Source organism: Nuphar pumila, chromosome 12 (assembly GCF_984573655.1).
Source record: "Nuphar pumila chromosome 12, dmNupPumi1.hap1.1, whole genome shotgun sequence".
Taxonomy (NCBI): Eukaryota; Viridiplantae; Streptophyta; class Magnoliopsida; order Nymphaeales; family Nymphaeaceae; genus Nuphar; species Nuphar pumila.
In genome coordinates, this window is record NC_143260.1 from 50,687,096 (window position 1) to 50,704,010 (window position 16,915).

Sequence of the window (16,915 nt, forward strand, 5' to 3'; positions counted from 1 at the left end):
CGCTGTTTTTCGGTAGGCCGGGGCAAGCCCCCTCACCTCGCCTTTCCCTGGCATCAAGCAGGCCTCCGTTCGTTGTTGACAGACAGGGGCTTTGACCCTGCCTCTCTTCTGCTTTGTCAGGCAGGGGCGCAACCCTGCCTGCCCTCGCTTTATGAGGGCAGGGGTGCAACCCCCTGCCTCCTCGGAGTCCTCTGACAGCAAGTCAGCAGGGGCTCGCAGCCCCTGCCCCTGCTTCTTGCGCTTATAGCAGGTGCGCATGTGCATGATGCCCCTGCCTCTGCTTCCCTTACGTCAGGACGATGATAGTACCCATGACTTCTATTTTGGTATTAGCTTGCTAAGATCGTTACTTTTGCAGCTCGTACGATGGACCCTGCTCGCGCTCCGCGACCCAAACCGCCAATCGCGTACATCCGCGGACGACAGCAAGCTTGCAACTCTCAAAGGTAGGGGAAGATTGCACAGAAGACTTGGACAATTGAATTGAGTTCAATTAACTAAAAAGGACAATTAAATAAATATATATGCATATATATCTCATATATATTTATACGAGTACGCATTTAACTCAAGGATGCGGTTTCACGATCCTTGTCCTTTACTTTGTCGTTGCGCATCGCGCATAGGTTTTGTGTTGCACTCCTGTTTATAGTTCCCTTACTTTGCCGTTGTGCATCGTGCAAAGGTTCTGCGTTGCACTCCTGCTTATAGTTTTTACTTGACGTCACGCGTTGTGCGAGGGTTTGCGTTGCACTTCTGCTTACCGCCTTTACTTTGTCGTTGCGCCTAGGCTCTTACTTTTGCATATGTGTTGGTATTGCCTTGCTTTTGCAGATGACGTGCAGGTTCTTGCTCTTTGCGTATGCCTTAAAGGCATCCTCGTGGAGGATGCAAGAGACATCTATCACTCACTCTTGCGACAAGAGTTCAGTTGGGAGTTGGCGATACACCTCCGTGTAAGGAGAGGGATACTGTGAACACCCCAAATTTTTCAAAGTTTTGTAAAAATGACCCTTTTGCCCCTTACTCTATTTTTTTAGAAAATCAAAGTGATTTCAAAGCTAAAATTCAGTCTTTCCTCAGATTTCTGGATTAAATTCCACATTGATATATTCAAATTCAGCTCCGGGTCTGAACTCAGTATCTTAAATCCAAATCTGAGCCCCGTTGTCCGATTTCCAAAATAAAATCACAAAAATACCAAAAAATGATTTTGAAAGGCTCGGGCGGCTCATCCGACACTCTGTTGGATCCTCGGCCCTATATTTCTCAGTTCGAGGTTGTAAACCTCGAATATTTCTCAAAACATTCAGACACAAATCCATTTTCTAAAGAAATTTTCTCAAAATAGCTCTGAAAAACTCCCTTTTGTAAATATTTTACAAAAACCTAAAAAAAATTATTAGTTTTAAATCTTTGATTTCTCGTAAAGCTTTAGGATTTTATTCTAAAAATACAAAAAAAATAGAAAAATAACATAAAAAGCAAAAAAATCGGGAAAAGCTACGAAGAAAACGGATGATTTTCAAACTTTTTGAAGCCATTTTTACCAAAAACCTCATTCCTTAACCATTTTCAGAAATTTCTTAAAAGGGGAACCACCTGTTTGAAATATCGAAAAGTTGCAACGGACCCCTCCCGCGCATGCTTTCTCTTGATTCACCACCGTTGATCTTCCAATAGCCTCCCCTCTCTCTCAGCCTTCGATCGACAACGACCTCCATTCTCGAATCCTCCACGGCGCCTTTAAGAAGATGCCTCCAAGCTTCTTCAGGGGATCATTTTTTTTGTTTTCTGGACATCCATTTTGCAATCCATCTCCTTCACTTCATCGCTTTCCAGCAACTCTCAAGGAGGAAAAGGGGGAAGCAAGATCCATCCATTGTCCACCTCTTCTGCTGAAGGATTCACTCTCTCATCAATTTTCATTCGTCATTTCCCTTTTGCTTCCCTCTTCCGGAACCCCTACAAGCAAAGCAAAGTTTCCAGACTTCTCTTCGGTTCCCCTTGAAGGAGAGTCGCCCCCTTCCTTCCTTCAGAAACTCCTGCAAACAAAGGATCAGATCGGTTGTCTCCATCAGAATTCCAGCAATCCGCAAATCACAGGAGTCGATCTCATCTGATCAATCCAGCTGAAACTAAAGTCTCTACACGGTGAGCAATCTCCAGATCTCCCTGGTTTCCTTCCCCACCAACTGAAGAAAATCCTATTACAGGTAGATCATCGTCCTCTTTTCCCTTTTACTTCCTATAAACGTTTGCTTTTCCCTTATTTACCACACTCTTTTGTCACGGTTGCATTCTCCCTTATTTTTTTTTCTTTGTTTCTTTTATCATTTTATTCCTTCTTTTTTTATTATTCATAAGGCAGAAAGAGTGGAATCAACCTGCGGATAGCAGTGTCGATCCATTTACTGCCACAGTGAAGGGAATATCCAATTCCAACAATAGTTCTTCCCTTTTGATTTTTTTTTTATCTAAGATCTGTGGCTCTAATAAAGTATTCGGTAACCATTGTTCTTCCCCTTTGGCCTTTCCCCGAATCTCCTTTTATCTTCTTTTCGTTTTCTTTCCTTTTATTGTCTCCTTTTTTTTCTTTTTTTCTTTTTCTTGCTTCAGATTAGCGTGTGACCCTCAGTCTGACTCTTAATTGTTACTTCTTTCCTTTTCCTTTTTTGAGTCATGTTTTCAGTTTAGCCTCCTCACTTATCTTCGTTTCCTCGTCTCAACTCCACATGTCATGGCATATGTATTTAAACTAAATCCGAATGACTGAATATCAGTCTTTCACAGACCTGCAACATCTGTCGTGAGGTACCCTGTTCGGCTGATCATATTTGTCTTGCTGTAAATACATCCCCTATGTCAATCACGTTTTGAATATTATGGCACTTAGAATTCTTTCTTTTTTTTCCTTTTTCCAGCACCATGTAATTTCATGAAAATGGCCACCTCTTTTCCATTTTTAACTCCATTATTAGCATCAGATAGGGCCATCAGTAATGGGAATCATTTAAAATAACTATGATCACCATAGTCTAGGTATTCTTTTCCTGTGTCTTTATAATCTAGACATGTATTGAGCCTCCCACTCGTCGAGATCGGTCAATTTTTTGTTGTTTTTGTTGCATTTTGAAACTGTAATGTATTCACCCCTTGTTTATTTTCTTGTTTTAGTATTTACGTTTGATTATTCATTTGTAATTTCATCTCCTATGTTAGTGATGCCTGGTTAGCTATTGTTCATTTCATTCAATACACTTTCCTGTTAATAAAATTTCTTTCGTTCCTTAGTGTTTCATGGCACCCTTCCCCTAGCACCATCATTTCTTGTTTGAATAGTTGTTTGTATCGTAATTCATTACGAATGCATGAAGTATCTCCAACAAGCTAGCTTCCAGGTATCGACTTCCTGTCTTAATAGAAATGTGGAAATAGATCCACAAAGTGTTCTTTATGGAAAAGAGGGTGAGTTTGGTCTGTGCTTTAAAGAAAATTTTGATTTCTAATGGTGAGGACATGATCTGTAGAGTTATAAAACAAGCCTGACAGGACCTTTGGATTGTCCACATCATGGAAAGCAGTAGAAAGGAAAAGGTCGTGAGGGATGTAAGGTTGTATGTTTGTTTGGTTGCAGAATTTACTTTGAACTACGGGTTTGATTCACAAAGTGAATAGGTTGGAATCGAAAATTTGGTTTGCGGTAAAAGGGTTCACCATTAATTTCCTTATACTCATCGTCACCCACTAACACATATATATTGATTCTTCATATTTTCTTAAATACATTCGTTTCCCTGTTTTATTCCTTGTGCACTCCCATCATATTGTTGATCACCTATCCCACTGAATACACTCGCTACCAACTGCAAGTGAGCGTTGGATCCAGCAGCAAAACAAGGTTTTCGATGCTGAAGTTATCAAGGGAAATTTAATCTCTCTGCTGATCGAGATAGAGGCAGAAAATTGTCCCCACTCGGCTCATTTTTTGTGATTTTAGCTACATCTGTCTCCTGTTGTTCTGTAAGATTTCCTACATAAGATCTTTTCATCTATCATATCATTTGTGTACAATATTTTCTGTCTTCTGTACATTAGTAACCCGATGTATCCCTTTTGCTTTCACGTCATCAATCTTCATAGGTCGTCTGGAATTTCAGGTCAGTCATCTAGGATATGACCTCATTAGATCTAAAATATATAAAGTTGGTTACCCAGCTTACTAATTCCCACCATCTTATCCTTTGGACTCTGTAAAATGTAAATCCCCATTTGTGCATCCACCAGAAATATTAATTTTTCAAGACCATCTATCTAAATTTATTCATGGACCGTGTATAGCAGCCTCACTGCTTGTGACTGGCAATGGCTGTTCAGTGGATAAACAGTTCACCATGGACCCAAACCTTTCCCCTGGCTATTTTCTCTGATAATGCGTTACCCAACATCTCTGGGTAAGTTCCCCTTATTAAATTGTGGGACAGTGGCTATGCCATTGCGACTATGGCTGGTGGAGCTGGGTTTGACATGAACTTGGTTTCCTCCACAGCAATCTTCCTTGCACATACAACAGTTCTCGGCATTGCTGTAACCTTTCATAGGTTTACAGCAGTGCCAATGCACTGCTGTCAATATTTTCCCCTGCATCCATAACAGTGTCTGGCACTGTTGTGCAACAGTGCTAAGGCATTGTTGTAGTTCGCCTTCCAAAACCCCACTATACCTCCATTTCCCGCTGTAGCTCCCAATCCCCATTCACCTATACACATCTCCACCATTGCCTACACTTTTCAGCATTACATCTCCATGTAATCATCCACTCCTACACAGTGCACATGCTGAATGATGTTTTCTTGCATTTTTTGCAAATATCACCTACATGCATTCACCTATGTCATATGTATCATATCCCTTCACTTCCCATTCAACACCCAACAGTGCTGCAGCTTCCTTTCATCTACCGAAAATAATCATCATTGCGACGATTTCTCTGCATCCACAGCAGCCCCCCCTGAGTTGCTATAGCCTCATTGCTGTAAATCACGAATCAAGCTTGCTGCAAACTCAGTTGGCTGTACTTGTTGAGCACATTCTCATTTATCTACATTAAGCACATGTTCTATGTGATACATATATATATATATATATATATATATATATATATATATATATATATATATATATATATATATATATATATATATATATATATATATATATATATATATATATATATACATATATATGAATATATATATATGTATATATGTGTACGTATATATTTGCATATATGTGCCATTTTCTATCCTTTTTACATATCTTTTTCATCATTTGATTTCCATATATATGTGATTTTCCTTCTCTTTTCATTATTAACCAGGTTGTTTTGCAGGAAATATGTGGATAAAGTTATCATTTGAAGTTATAAAATTGATTTCACATGTTGTAATAGCTAGATTTGAATAAAAATTTACATTTCTTGCTTTAGGTAGAATGAATGAGCATTGTAAATATCATTGAATTACTTGTTTTTCATGCATTTTTCCTTTATTTCTTAAACTCTCACAATGGTGAAACACGAATGGCGTGTGCACTATTTCGTAAGAGGTAATGGATGTTAAGTTGATGATCCACATCAATGGCCATAGTCAGGGTGTGGACAAAACTTAACATTTTTACCTTTTACAAAATAACATTGGATCCACACTGGATCCACTTTCAAAATCATCATATTTTCTTTAAATATTTTCCTCTTTTATTAGAATTTAACCTGAAATTAATTCAACATATGTACCAATGGCCATAGTCAGGGTATATTGAGAACTAATTTCATTTTAAATTCTATAAAAGCACCAAAAAGGTATTTTATCCTTCATTTGAATTTAGATATGACTATTATATAATACATTCAATGACCATAGTCAGGAGTGTATTATATCATTAATCTTATTTAAATTCATTCGAAGAATGAAATATGATTTTTTAAATCCAATTTCAAACTTATTCAAATTCATTCATCATTTAAGATAGAGCAACATCATATTTTTCAAAATTCTTTTCCAAAATTCAAGTGTTCTCAAATATCTTTCTTTAGTCTATACTTTAATTCATTCTTCTATCTTATTTCAAAGATTTAAATTCCAAGTTCAAAGTCCAATTTGACATTGAAATTTCAAAATTCAATCTTTATATTCTTGATTCATTCCAAATTCAAGCTCAAAATTCAAAGTCCAAGTTGATTTTGAAATTCATTTATAATTCGAATTCTCAAATCAATTTTGAAACTCCAAAATTCCAACTCAATTCAAAATCCAATTTCAAAGTTCAATTTAACTTTGAAGTTTCTGATTCATCTTTTGATTCAAAATCAAGTTTTCTTCAAGTTTAAATCAAAGTTGAGATTGATTCTGAATCTCAAAATCCAAACATTCCTAAGTTCAATCTGGGTTTTCAAAACCCAGATTCATCTTCAAAAGTCCCATTTGGACTTCCTAAACCCAAAATCCAAAGTTAATCTCAACTTGGATCCAGATTTCCAAGTATGAATTCAAATCCACCTTTGGATCTCAGATTACAGATCCAATTCTATTCTAGGATCCAGAACTTAATTCCCCTTTGGATCTCAGACTTCAGATCCAAATCTATTTTAGGATCCAGAACTAAATTCCCCTTTGGATCTCAAACTTCAGATTCAAATCTATTCTAGGATCCAGAACCCAATTCTACTTTGGATCTCAGATTTCAGATCCAAAATCCATTCTAGGATTCAGATCCCCATTCTACATTGGATCTCAGATTACAGATCCAAATTCCACTTAGGATCTAGATCCCCATTCTACTTTGGATCTCAGACTTCAGAACCAATTCCATTTTAGGATCCAAAAATCCAACTTCATCTTGGATCTCAAATTGAAGATCCGAAATCCATTTAGGATCCAGAATCCAACTTTACTTTGGATCTCCGACTTCAGATCCCAATTCCATCTTGGATTCCAAATCTTGAATCCGATCTCATTCAAAATTCCAAATCCAAATTCCACCTTAATTCCAATTCTTAAAGCCAATTCCATTTCATTCCAGATTTCAAACCAAGTCCTCATTTCAGATCCTAAATTCAAAATTCAACTTTGAACTCTATTCAGAATCTAGATATTGGATTCGGATTTCATCTTGAAAATCCAACTTTTAAATCAATTCCATTTCTCAATTTTGTTCAAATTTCCCAATTCTATCTTTCCTTCTGATTCAATTCCATTTTTATTCTGATTCAAAGTCTATTTATGACTTTGAAAATTCCTTTTATCTCAAAACTTCAAAATCATTTTCCAAAATCCAGATTTATTTTCCCAAGCTCATGATTATTCTAAAGACTTAGAACTTTAATCTTAAGTTCTAAGTTAGAAATCATTTTTTCACTTTATCAGATTCATCTCAGAAACACTTGGGAATTCTTCAAAATATTTCAAAAAGAGCATACATCTTTGCATTTGCACAAGCATGATTCTTTTTGCATGTAGACTTAGGATAAATACTTAGATGATTTCTTAGCAAAGCAAAAGGCATTAATTCGACCCTTGGTTCGATTACCCCTGGTAAAGGCGTCAGGAACGGTCGAACCTCGTACCGACGAGCGGATCCCGTCTCCCAGTTTTTCCGCAAATATTTCAAAATGGAGGCGAGTTATTTCAAAAAATTTCAAAATTAAGGTCAAGTGAGACCCGCAAAAGAATTCCTCTCCTTCTTTTCTCTTCTTTTCTCTTCTTTCTTTCTTTTTGTCTTTTATCTTTCTCCCTTCAAAAAGGAGGAAAATAAGAGGTTAGAAAGGAAAAGAGAAAGAAGAGAGAGAATATTACGAGAGAAAAATTTTTGCGATGATCACAGTTTTGGCGATCGTGATGGGACTCGTCTCCGTCCGGTCGAATTATGCCTTTTCTTCTTGCTTTGATATTATCTAAGTCTTTATTCTTCAAATGTCAGCTTCATTTACATGCAAACCTTAGGAAGCCTAGATTTTGTCCTAAAAAGCTGACATCATTACATATAGGATTTAAGTATGGTTTGGTAGGACCATATTGAGGAGATTATTCCATGCTCATATTAGACTTAGATCTGAAATATGACTCTCCTCAATTTTAGGGATTGAATGCAAAACAATGTATGCAAGTGTATGCTTCTCTTCATTTTAATCTATCTCTTTAGGACTTGCATTAGGGCCATCTGATTTTTTTTTTTGCAAGTTGAACATATTTTGAAAACCTCCTTACCTATATTGTCCCGGTCTTCACGTTGCTGGGTTGTCTCACTGAACCATAGTTCGGGAGAGAGCCTCACAACTGGACCACTTATTTGGGTTCGCGCCCCCCTACCACGTACCTAAGGGCCATAGTCCGAGGTATATCGGTAAGTGCTCAAGGATGTTGGAAAGCCATTACCTTAGAACCGAAGAAATATTTCTATGCCACGTACTTCGAGCTTCGGCTTGGGTATATCGGAGTATCTTGATTGGAATCAGATAATTTGAACCCTAGAGTTAGGATTAAGGTCCTACAAGCCATTTCAAATATTGCATTTAGAGTCAACCTTTAGAGAGTGCTGTGTGCGCATCCTTGTTTGTGCAGCTTTAGTTGTATGATAATTCTCTCATTTCTTTCATATATATGTATCAAACCCTTTTCGAAAACCCTGGGTGTATTATTCAAAACTTACCCTTATTTTCAAAAACCCCAGGTGTATATTTCTCTCTACCTACATTTCTTTTCCCCTCTTTTAGATCAAATTTTTCTTTAAAAACCCTAGAAAATTCCTTTAAAATTTTCTCAAACTTTTCAAAATTTCCAGGTTTGTATCTTCAAATAGTCTATCCGTAAGTCCTGCATTCTATCTAATACTCCTCATTTTCTTCTTTTTGCCCCAGTATCACTTCAATGGCGTCAAATTCCCTCGATGATGTCTTTCCCCGAGATCATGTCTTTTATCAGATTCAGGATGGACCCCCGGATTTGTGGGTCATCCAGTCTCGTCCTTTCTTCCCTCGGTGGTATTATTCTTGGTTTGTTACCTTCTCACGTATGTTCCCAGATGTGATCATCGCAAAATTTTTCCTATTCTCTTGTTGGTTTCTCTCTCTTCCTTCTCTTTTCCTTTTCCAGCATCTATTTTCCTCCTTTTTGAAGGGAGAGAAAATAAAAGACAGAAAAGAAAGAGAGAAGAGAAAAGAAAGAAAGAAAAGAGAGGGAGAAGAGGAACTATTTTGCGCGGTCTCACTTGACCTTGATTTGAAAATATTTAGAAAATTACTCGCCTCTGTTTTTGAAAATTTGCGGAAAAATGGAGAGACGGGATTCGCTCGTTGGTACGAGGTTCGACCGTTCCTGGCGCCTTTACCAAGGGTAATCGAACCAAGGATCGAATCTATGCCTTTTGCTTTGCCTAAATATAATCTAAGAATTTATTCTAACTCTAAATGCACAAAGAATCATGCTTGTGCAATGTGAGGATGTATGCTCTTTTCAAAGATGTTTTGGAAATTTTCAAGTATTCTGAGATGAACTTGGTAAGGGAATGAAGAAATATTTGAATTTAACTTAGAACTTGAGATAGATCAGAGAAGTTCTAAGTTTTCAGAGTTGGGAAATAAATATTGATTTTGAAGAGAAAGATTTGAAGCTTTGAAATGAAAGAAAATGGAATTTCAAAGTCAGAAATGGACTTTGAATTTAATCATGGATTTAGGAGAAGAAGATGAAATTTGAAAGTGTAATCTTAAGATTTGAAATCAGGACAAGCTTCAGAGATCCAAATGATATAGAAAGTAGAAATGGATTCAGACGAGATCTGAAAATAGAATTGGATTTGAAATCTAAAATTTAGGAATGGAATTGGATCTTAAAATGGATTTAAAATTTGAAATCTGAGATACGATGTAAATTTGGATTCTGGATCCTAAGATGGATTTGGATCTGAAGTCTGAGATCCAATGTAGAGTTGGACTTTGGATCCTAAGATGGATTTGGATCTTGAAGTCTGAGATCCAATATAGAGTTGGACTCTGAATCCTAAGATGGATTTGGATCTGAAATCTAAGATCCAAAGTGAAACTGAAGTCTGGATCCTAAAGAGGAATTGGATCTGAAGTCTAAGATCCGAAATGAAATTGGAGTCTGGATCCTAAAGAGGAATTGGATCTGAAGTCTGAGATCCAAAAGTGGAATTGGACTCTGGATCCTAAAGAGGAATTGGATCTAAAGTCTGAGATCCAATATAAGTGTTGAATCCTGGATCCTAAAGAGGAATTGGATCTGAAGTCTGAGATCCAATATGAGTGTTGAATCCTGGATCCTAAAATGGATTTGGAGTTAAATTCAGGAGATGAATCAAGAACTTCCAAGTTTAATTTAAACTTGAAAAATGAATTTTTAGAAATTGAATCTTGAATATACAGATGAATTTCAAAGTTGAATTGGATTTTAAATTTAAGATAGAATTTGGAATTTGAAATACAAGATGATTCTGAAGTTTCAAAGTCAAATGGGACTTTGAAATTAAATTCTTGAATCCTTTTGAGAAATAGAATTGAATTTGAATTTATAAATAGGATTTAATCTGAGAAAGGAAAGAATTACTTGGATTTTATGAAAAAAGAATTTAGAAATATGATGCAAATCTATCTAAATGATGAATGAATTTAAATTTTTGATTTTGAATTTTTGAAAAGCTATTCCATTCTTTAAATGAATTAAAATAAGATTGAAGATATAATACATCCTTGACTATGGTCATTGAATGTATTATATAATAATCTATATTTAAATTCAGGTGAAGAATGAAACACATTTGGTGCTTTTATAGAATTTAAAATGAAATTAACTCTCAATATACCCTGACTATGGCCATTGGTATATATTTTGAGTTAATTTTAAGTTAAATTCTGATAAAAGAAAAGAAAAAAAATAATATTTAAGGAAAATATGATAAATTTTGAAAATGGATCCAGTGTGGATCCAGTGTTATTTCGTAAAAGATAAAAATCCTAAGTTTTGTCCACACCCTGACTATGGCCATTGATGTGGATCATCAACTTAGGATTAATTACCTCTTACGAAAATGGTGCACGTGCCATTCGTGTTTCACCATTGTGGGAATTTGAGAAATAAAGGAAAAGAATGCATGAAAATGAGCAATTCATGATGTTTACAAATGCTCATTCATTCTACCTAAAGCAGGAAACGTAAATTCTCATTTAAGATCTAACTATTACCACACATAGAATTTGAATTTTATTTCCAAGTAATGACCTTTTCCACATGCTCCCTTGCAGAAATACTTAGTTAGTATGAAAATGGAAGAACATTGCATATATCATACGGAGGTTAATAAAAAAATGCTCATGTGCCAAGACTTTGAAGACCTAAAATGCAAAAAGATGAAAACGATAAGTACCTATGCACATATATACATGCATATATATATATATACATGTATGTATATACATATATATATATATATATATATATATATATATATATATATATGTTCCTATAATGATTAAACCAAGTGAAAAGTGCCTATGTGCACCAAATTTAGTGAGAAAAGGGTGTAGACACAGGGAATCTACAGCTGCCTTTGGATTGCTAAGAAGAGGGTGAATGCTGTAGGGGTATTTCAAAGTATTGCAGGGGAGGGGTATTGTGAGCCCACACAGGTGTTGTATATATGGATGCCAATAAATGAAGAAGGTAGTGAAGGTGTTTCATAACGTTCTACTGACCGGTTGTAGGGAGTTACAACAATCTAGGGGATTGCTATATCTTACAGAAGATAGCTATAGACACTAATGATGATTACAGCAGCACCTAGCCCTGCTGAAAAAGATGATAAAACTGCAGTGATATTTAGCACCTTTGTGGCAGTGTTAGCAATATTTATGTAAATGCAACTGATGACAACAATGTTCATGCAATCATGCCCGCATTCAGATACAAGACTTTATTACAAATCCATTCCTGAAGTCCTGATAGGCTGATACCCCCTATCAATATACTTTTATAAGATCCCACTGAATGAGCTTTTAATTGAAGTTCAAAGAGCATATATATTTTTCCCATAACCTCAGAAATGCTGGGAAAACAAACCAACAAAATTGTGCAAACGCATGCATATGCATCAAACACTGAGAATACCAAGAAATCCAGAACCAAAATCCACATACAATGAACACCGAAAGTTCCATGCATTGTTCTGCTTTAGACAAACAAAAGCCTATTTCAATAACTCACGTTTCGATGCTTCTTCATCTTCATCACACCATTTGTTCCAGTCAACCTTGATGTAAGGAGGAGGTTTTGCATCCAAATTTACCAACCTCTTCCGCCAGCCCTTTTGTTTTTTTATGGATTACACAGGGTGTATTTCTCAATCCAATGCTTACTTTATTACTCTCAGGAACTATTGCTCCATAAAGCTCCAAAGTGAAGTCAAAGGATTCATCATGAGCACCTACTACTGTAAAGCTAAATAGTTCATTAACTTCAGCTTTTACAGAGACATTCTTTGCATCTGGTAAAGCAATTGTGCAATGTAGCTAGGGGATTATGAAAATACAGGTATATAGTAAATGCACAGGGACCACATATAAAATGAAATAAAGGTAACAATGGAGGATGTGTATTATGTAAAAATGGTGGAATAATGGGAAGCAGCAGGTTACGAGGCATGGAGGGCTACAATAGCTTTATGGCTGTTGTGCTGTTGAAGCACCAGAAATTGCAGTGGATATAACAGGGCAATGGGGATATACGTGGTGAAATGCAAAAAAAAAAAAGAAGAAAGTGGGCATAGAGGATAGAATTATAATTTATGGTAGCACACAACTGCTGGGAACTATATACGTGCTGATGAAAATAATAAGAGGTGCTATTATAGGTGAGATGCAGTGCTTTGATGAGTGCAATGGTATTGGTTGTTGTGAAGGGACAGGGCTGGAAGTGTAGGAAACAGATGCAGCTGAACCTGGAACGTAGAGATAACAGCAAACAGATGTGGCTAGGGGCATCAAGGTGTGCTGAAAGTGATGATGGAGCTGGGACGTGAAGGCCCAGCAGGGTGTAAGGCTGCTGTGCAACATATAAAAAGGAGGTGTTTGAGGAAAGATGGTGACATTGTGCTGTAGGTGTACAACAAATTTTGCAGGAAGTGAGAGAAGTGGTGGTGAAGGAGGCTTGGTGTTGTGGAGGTAGCCACAATAGGATAGTAGTTGGTGGGGTTATATAGTAGGTTTGCAAAGCATAAAAATGATTCTGCAAATGCCAGCATAAAAAGGAAACATTAGCGTAAAGCAAACCTTCCACAGGAAAAATGCAATGTTTTAGAATGATGTGAAACAAATGGAGCGATATAGAGTAACAAAAAGTGAATATGACCCTACCAGATTGAGATGACTAAAAGAGAGAATTGCAAAGGGAATTGAGATGAACTCAAAAAAAAAAAAAAGGAATGATCGGATGGATTATGTAGGATCTAGAGTTGTGCTGGTATATTTATAACTACAGGTGATGAAGTTTTAAACTCCCATTTTATGGTTCATAAATAAGATGCAGGCAATGGTGTTATCGCTTAATAATGGAGCAAAACGAGCTTAATGGGTGTTGCAGACAAACGAGAGGGCAAGGCAACATGATGTGATGGTTGTTTGCAATATGCCAAGTGAATAAGGAATCTCCCATCAGACATAACATCTGGTCTATGGTGAAAATCATATGCTAGGCTGCTGAGAATTTCTCATTGAATAAAAATAGGAATCCTAACAGCAATCTAGAAGTAAACGTTCAGACCCATGACAGATCGAAAATTAGATGTTGAAGACAAAGAATTGTTAGATCTAAAATAGCATAAAGAAATATTCATACCTATATAACTTAAAGAAATTTAAACAAGATAAATGATGAAAACAGGAAGCGAACCACACCATTGTGGGAAAAGAAAAAAAAAGACTTGCAAGCCATGTAGAACACCGAGAAATATTAAGGAACATTCAGAGATGAATTATGAAAATTTGTTGGAATATATGGACATTCCATTAATCTCGCACACATGCAGATCGGAATTGTCATGAGCAATTTGATACTGCAAGAGGTGCTTTCTTTTCCCTTTTTTTTTTTTTTGAAAATGGAATTTAAACAATAAGGAAAAACAGAGGGTTCTTACCAGATTGCTGGGTTTTAGCCGAGAACAGGAGTAATCCTCTTTGGTGGAGCTGGTATCCCTTCGATGGAATCAGATGGGCAACCTATTATCTCCTCTTGTTTACGGGGACTTCAGAGTTTGAAGAAAGGGATCGGGTAGTATTTTTCTCTCAATTCGTCCAATGGCGGATGATCCTTTCTTTGGCGAGTGATGCAAGAAACAAAGGATCAGAAGGAAAAATCAATGGCCAATATCTTCTTACTCGAGGAAGATGAATGCTCGATATGAAGTGATGATCCACGATGGCTGCTGAAAGGATGGATCGCGTGAAGGAGGAGACGGTGGAGAGGCCGAAGATCGATCCATGAATGAGAAGAAGGTGGAGGGGTAGAAGACGACCCCGAATCCTTCCCCTTCGTGTTTCTTTTAAAGAGGAGAAGGAGGGGTTCGGTTGAAGATGAAGGGTGGAGATGGGGTTGTTGGTGATGGGCTGAGGGTTTCGGTGAGAGGAAGAAGGAGACTGAGAGAGGGAGAGAGGCGCCGCCTCCCCTCTTTTCTTACGAAGGTTTTCTAAAGAAACCCTAAAAAGAAATTTACGAAAGGGGCCCTTTGTTTTTAGGATTTTTACAAAGAGGGGGCTCCCTCAAGAAGAGATTTTCACAAAAGTGTTTTTTTTTTCAAAAAGAAAACAAGGTTTTTAGTAAAAACTCATTTGTTTGTCTCGTGAATTTTCCAATTATTTTTCACATTTTTTGTATTTTTGGAAGAGAAATTTAAGACTTTACAAGAAAACAAACATTGGACACTAATTTTTTTTTGTATTTTTGCAAAGTATTTACAAGAGAGAATTTTTCTGAGAGTTCAAGGCTATTTTGAGAAAATTTCTTCAGAAAATGGGTTTGGACCCAGGTTTCGAGAAAATGTCCAAGTTTTTGATACTCGAATCGAGAAATACAATGTGATGGATTCAAACGGATGTCGGATGGACTGTCCGAGCTATTTAAAGACTATTTTTGGTATTTTCTTATAATTTTAATTTAAAATTTGAACAAGGAGATTCAGACTTGGATCTGGACAATAGATCCAGATCCAAAATCAATTTAAACATACGAAATGAATTTTAATTTCAATAAAACTAGAGAAATGAACTGGAATTTAGATTTGAAATGACCCATTTGCTCAGAAAATGATATTAGGGGCAAAAAGGGAATATTTAAAAGATTTTAAAAAATTTGGGGTGTTCACACCGGACCACTTGGATGACTGTGGGTTGGAGATGGCATCAGCAGTAGGCAAGCGAATCATCAATGGAGCTTTGATTCAAGCTATGGCAGAACGATGGAATCCGCGTACCTACACATTCTGGTTTCCTTGGGGAGAAATGACTCTACTGATGGATGAGTTCAATGATATTATGGGATTGCCCGAACCAGCTGGCCAGCCAGATGACCCTGTCGAGCAGCAATTTTTGATCAACATCAAAGGGGTAGATGTTTGAGAAGCCTTAGCAAGAGCAACGGGGAGCAGATCCTGGCCTCTCACTGAGATTGGTGTGAATCAGTTCATCGACCTATTCGAATTATATCAAAAAGTATGGAGCCTACAAAGAGGTTGACACTCTGTCTCGAGCAGCGAAAGACAAAATTCAGCATGCCATGATCCTGTGCACAGTGGGGTTAGCTTTCTTCCAAGATGGTCAGAATTTCATAGATATCAGAGTTGCCCAGCTCTTTCGAAGATGGGGAAGCAAGCAGACCCGTCAACTTTCAGTCTCCATGGCCGCATTAGCCTTTCTTTACAGAGGCTTGGCTCGATTTGCCCTCGGAGAGACCATTCTGGTAGAAGGATGCACTTACGCCTTGCAGTCGTGGTTTCTGCGACACATTCCCTCGAAGGCCAGTTCTTTCAGGTTCAACAGTAAGCAGCCGAAGACAACCATTCAGTGTCGGGCTCTGATCGAGAAATTACATAAGAAAGAGATTGCTTGGGACTTCTTTGATAGAAGGGAGACCGTTCCTCGATACACCTATGCACGTGACAAGCGCTACAAGTTGATGGGCCCTTTCTTTTGTGTTGATTATCAGCCGGAACGACGTCTGAGGCAGTTTTCGCAGCGGCAGGTTCATGCCAACACCCGCTTCCCGACGGGCAACGTGCCAGAATTCAACCTGCAGTCTGATCAGTGGTCTGGGGCATATCATGTCGCCAAATATACCTGAGACTCCTTTATTTCTCTGTCTATATTTCCTGAGCCAAATGTATCATCTGAATATCAAGAGTGGTGGCAAACTGTCTGCCCACCCTCTCTTTGTCTTTAAATGTTAAAAATATCAATAAAAATTTACTTTTTGGCCAAAAATGTTGTTTATTTTGTTTATAGCGCAAATAAAAGTCACAAATTTCGGGTGATGACCTAATCCCGGGTAAAAGGGATATTCCTTCCACATTCCCTTCAATATATTTTCTCATGGTTGACGACCTCGCCTAGGTAACAAGGCACATTTTTCTGTTATCATCAAATGGTAACGCAATTATCACAAATCATGTGATGGCCCAATCCCGGGTAATGGGTTAATCTCTTGAAATTGTCTACCAAATCCCTTCATTTCTTGCTTTTTCTCAAAGAAATTATGATTTTCAAAAGCTTCTCCATACTCTAACCATTCCCATATTCTACAGGAAAGCTTTGGCATCTGAAAATGGTTTAGACAAGGGCTGATAAGAGGGCTGCTCA